General features: G+C 29.4%; 1 protein-coding gene across 2 annotated transcripts in view; it reads left to right on the top strand.

Moving 5' to 3' along the window:
* The first annotated feature begins 1,325 nt into the window (after positions 1–1,325).
* The window catches only part of LOC106472993 (calcitonin gene-related peptide type 1 receptor-like), a 148,822-nt gene continuing 144,874 nt past the window's right edge, over positions 1,326–5,273 (top strand). For both annotated transcript variants that reach the window (XM_022379483.1, XM_022379446.1), the window contains exon 1: positions 1,326–1,398. The gene's annotated coding sequence lies outside the window, so the exon portion shown is untranslated. The remainder of the gene's footprint in view (positions 1,399–5,273) is intronic.

Genomic DNA, 5,273 nt, shown 5'->3' with positions numbered 1-5,273 from the left:
AAGATTAGCTCTTCAGAGAATCTTCTCCTTGACTATCAAAAGTCAAAACATTAAATTCTAACAGGCTACTCGTCTGTTACCAAGAAATTAGCCCTAGTAACATTGTCTAATGATTATTTATTTAATTAATAGTGGTCCAAAATGTAACTATGGTAGTAAAAAATATCACTTAATCCAGAAATTGAGGAAACATAATATATTGATGGAAACTTTTGGTTATACTGTTTTTAGTTTATATTAATCCGCAACATTAGCGTAAATGATATCACAATCCATTTTGCTCTGCAAAGATTAAAAATTGATTCATCTTACAAACTATTTTAATATACGATCATATTTGAAATATTCAAATCGATTTCAAAAATTCGACATATATAGTTGATTATCAAAGTAAAGTCCAGACCCTAAAATATCAGTTTCGAGTTTCACTTGTCATAAGTAGCTAATACCGTTAGAAACATAACTCTCTAGCTAATTTTATAAATATATAACAACTTTTTTCACCGAATGTTTTATTCTGATTACTGCAAAAATACAGCTGTTAGCTTATTAATATTATTTGTGATATAAATTCTGTCGTCATAACATTAATATTACATTATTAATGAGTAATAAGCTTATGAAAGTCATTACCAAATCACAAAACTTATATAAAAATATGTGTTAATGACATATTAAAGTTTTATTTTTCTACGTGTTTGTATAGTGGATTCTTTGTCAGTTTGAGATATTCTGGAGCCAGATATATTAATTGGTAAATAGGTTAATCTAATATTCAATATGAAAAACAAATTAATATATGCAGAAGAACGAAGCGTACGTAAATGTTTATATCATTTAGATTGTATTTATATCTTCCACAAAAGGAAGGAAAAAGACCTAAGTGAAGACGGAAAAAAAAGACACAAATTAACTAGGTTTGTAAAATATATATGAAACATTTTAAAATACTATAAAAAACATTACATGTGCAAAATTGAAACTTATTGGAGCATTGTCGAGTTAAAACGGTAACATGGACGTCAAGTAGAAAATACGGATGGTAGCTAAAAGAGGAATTGATTTCGAAAATTCATGCTACAAGAGCACTTAGTTCTCCAAGGAAAAATCAGTTTTAGGGTTTTATTCATGATTAAGAGCAGCATAGTTTATGTTAGATGCAGAATTATCTTTTTGTACATCTATAATAATTTCAATAAAATAACAAAGGTCAACCGTGGAGTGCAAACGCCCGTCTTTTGGCCAACAGAAGGAAAGGAAACTGCACATGCGCCTCCAAGTAGCAGCCCCGTGAGTTTCTACCATCCTCAAAAAGAGAGCAAACCATTGACATCATCAGTATTGGGTTTAAGGGCCTGAGGCTTGACAACGTTTGCCTCTCAGATTGTGTAGCGTCAGGTAAGTGTATTGCTCAATATTTTATCAAAGATGAAGTTGAGAATTCTAATGTTTTTTGTTACTTACCTGTGTTCCATCATTCTAACCTATTTATTTTTACTAATAATACTTCTTTCTTTTTGTTTTTGTAATTGCATAATGAGATAATTTCATTTAAATAACTTTCGGAAATAGGTGCTTAATAATTGTACAAAAAGCGTCATCTTATCGGTATTTATCAAGTATTCATTGTATAAGATGTATTCAAACAGAATGTTTCCATGAATATTCGTATTTCATATAAACGTATTTTATAAAATTAAAGCTTAAAAATGACAAAATACGATATTATTTTGATCTATAAGTTATTTAGAATTCAAAATATTTCAACAAAAACCTTGAAATCAGAATATCACTTATATTTTGTTAGAAACTATTTTATTCAGCGTTATTTGAAACGAATTGTGAAAGTTTAATTAAAAAGAACGTATATAAATTTGAAATCTCCACCAATTAGGTCAAAACTACAACATTTTGAGAAGTTTTCTTTAGTTGTTTACATATGCATTAGCTAAAAAATTTTATGGTTTGTTAAGTAAGGTCAGATTGTTCAAAATTAAAAAGATTAACCTTAAGAGTAAATGTTAGTATATCAGGTGAATGTTCATGTGGGACGGACACACAGACAGTTACTGCCTTTAGTTGCTAACTAGATGAGCACCTAACAACTGATACCTTTGTTATATTTACATTATCTAGCAAAAGGTATCACGTGGCTTCTTCTATATGAACAGAGAAGGCTATATGCTGTTACCTTTCGTTAAGCCATATATCAAATTTGTCAAAAGGCAGTTGCTTGTTTACTAAGTATATTGTTTTATTACCTGAAACCTTATTAGCAATCATATGGGCAAAGAAGACCATTGAAATTTACTCGAAGTTAATTTCCTTTAAGAAAAAACAAAATAACTATATAAGAATGGTTAACATTATTTTAGCAACCTCTAATTGACTTCTGATTATAGTTAGAAAGTTACATTACATTAGAACATTTTTAATTGAATTTAGTGTGATCTCTAATCAGATTACACAACCAAACCTTTCCCGTGACTTACGTCTGTTGGTTTTAACAAAGAGCGACTTAGCCTAAAACATCAATGGAATTAAATCACACACAACTATAGACAGTCACGCAAAACAAATTCAGAAAAATAATGAGCATCATCCAAGACTGTTATTTTTTAAAGTTAACAACACCGATGCTATTTCATTATCTTCAAGTTGTTAATGAGCTGGAAAAACCGCAAGAGTCAGCATATGTGAAATACTTAGCTGAGTGAGTAAATATTTTGGAATGGAGAAGGTAGATAAGGCGTGTTTTCAATCGTAAAAAATGTATTTCTACTATGTTGTATTCCCTGCGATTGCCAGTTTTGTTCTTTGCGATTCGGTACCATGAAACTTGTTTTTATTATATTTTTTTGTTATATACACAGAAGTCGAATACATTATATTAATGCGATTTTAGAGACTCTACACTTCGTTACAGTTCATGTCGCTACGTCCGGTCGTGCATCTTAACAATAGTCATGTAGCGTAGTTTCAAGTGTAAAAGGCTCTGTCTCTACAGCATTCCCTTACCCATCTCGTGTACAAGGACGACGGTTTCCCAGCTTCTGTTTCAACAATGTATTTAGACAAAGATTAACAAGTGACTTGACCAGTTTGTTTCATATATAATAGAATGAATACTAGATTCATCTTCCAGCTGCAACTGTTCAACTATTATGTCGTGAAAGAAAGTTGAATACATGTCACTTATGTCTCTTTCCAAGAAGGATATCTTTCTTGATTGTGTACATATTTTGCGATGGAAAGGGCTGTTGCATAGCCTTTTCATTAGCGATCATGTTTTGGTGGCATCACATTTCCTACGTAATGTCAAACAATGTCAAAACACAGCTCCAATACATAAAGTTCCATCGCCACTTTATGCAACGTACTAAACTCTCTCTCTCTGTATATACATATATATATTTATGTGTGTTTGTCTTTTTTTATGATTTCGCAAAGACAATTGAAACTTCAACTAAAACTAAGAAAAGGTTTTTGATATTATTTGCTAATATCAAAGAAATAGATTGCCTCACACTAAAGTTTACCATATCATACATACACAAAATAGATAAAAATGATTATACAAACTCTTATAGGGACTAAAGATAAATTTAAACACAGGAGTTTCAATACAAGCATAAGCGCTTTAAAACAAGGTAAGGATATTCTAAATTCTTGAAAGACAACGCTTTTTACAGTTTCTGTGATATTCGCTTTCATTTTATACTTCCTTTATTAGCCTAGATAATAGAAAACAACAGTGGTCTTATTTAAACTGAAATAAAGAAAAAATAATTGGAAATATGTTTAAACAGATTTCTTTCACTAAAGACGAAATATAATCATCAGAATTTAATGATATGATAGATTAAAAAGTTCAGAAACTCTCAATAAGCATCAAGGTTTAAAACAGTCATCATTTAGATTATTTTCATTTGCGCGATTAGTTTTTGTGCTTAAACAACTTAGTATTATTCTTACATGGTCAGAATAAGTTTTTCTAGATTAACTTATACTTATATTTTATCTTATCTTCGTTGTGATTGAAGTGCGCTTATGTTGAAAGCTAACTTTAGCTTTAGAATAGAGATATAAAGTTTCAGAAGTGAAGACGTTATGTGTTAGTATGATATATATATATATATATATACATATGGTTTATGTTTTATAGCGTATAAACAACTAAGTTTATATGTGTAGATAGTTATAAAATACCGTGTAAAGTAATCTAAAATGAAGTTGTGATCCACTAGTACTGAACAACATTTTGACACTATCACGAGTCTTCTTCCACCAATCTTTTGTTTTATTTAGCCATAGCATCTTTGGACACTTTATTGACCTGACAAAAAACTAGAAGACAGCATTGCAAATCAAAGTTAGAAATTAGTTACAGAACAATGGAAATTATTTAAACACGTGTGATCAAAGACTTGGAATAAAAATATATTTTTAAATTTAGGTAGGAAAATGGTATACGAAAATAATCGCTATGGTTAAATATCCTGTACGCAGGGCATTAAGATTATATGTACAAAATATCCTTACTTAGTTGCAAACAATAGCTGTCAAAGGTTAATTCTTGTGAGATTAATGATAATTGTTCAACAATCTGGTCACTTACAATATTGAAATAAACTTATTACATGTGACTCTATACATATTTATAATATTTTAGTAGTTTCTGTAATATAACTGTTTAAGCTGATAAAAATAAAATATTTGGTAGTAGCTATATATATATTCCTATTCTATATCATAAGAAACATTTGGCTTTGATTGATTCAGAATTTATTTTCTGTGTGATTGTTAATTAACAGGAGTTTGAATTTTAATGATATTTAGGTATCAGCAAGAAGTTTAAACTCGCCCTATAGCAGACATAACTAGCAAGATGGCATATAGTTATTATTGGATTTGATTGAATAAATGCTACTTTCTTTTTTATAATAAAAAACAAAGGAGTTTTTCCTTAACTTTTAACAAAGGGAAAATTACACTAACAAAGAGATATTATTCATGTTAAACTAAAGAAGCTTCATGACATACATGTATACTTACATAAACATATTACTTCAACAAAATATTGAAAGACAAAATATTTAAAGACAAGGTTATAGAAAGAAGAGAAATCGGATCTGAAACTCTACCTTGTGGGTATAACATATATTTTGATTGTACACTGAGTGGTCACAAGTAAATAGACACCTAAATTTTCGTCATTCAACTGATTTATGCTAATTAATTTGTGTTCACAGAGCACTATATAAATGAAAATA

The sequence above is a fragment of the Limulus polyphemus genome, unplaced genomic scaffold (assembly GCF_000517525.1).
Source record: "Limulus polyphemus unplaced genomic scaffold, Limulus_polyphemus-2.1.2 Scaffold5, whole genome shotgun sequence".
Classification (NCBI taxonomy): domain Eukaryota; kingdom Metazoa; phylum Arthropoda; class Merostomata; order Xiphosura; family Limulidae; genus Limulus; species Limulus polyphemus.
This window is presented reverse-complemented; position numbering and strand designations above follow the sequence as displayed.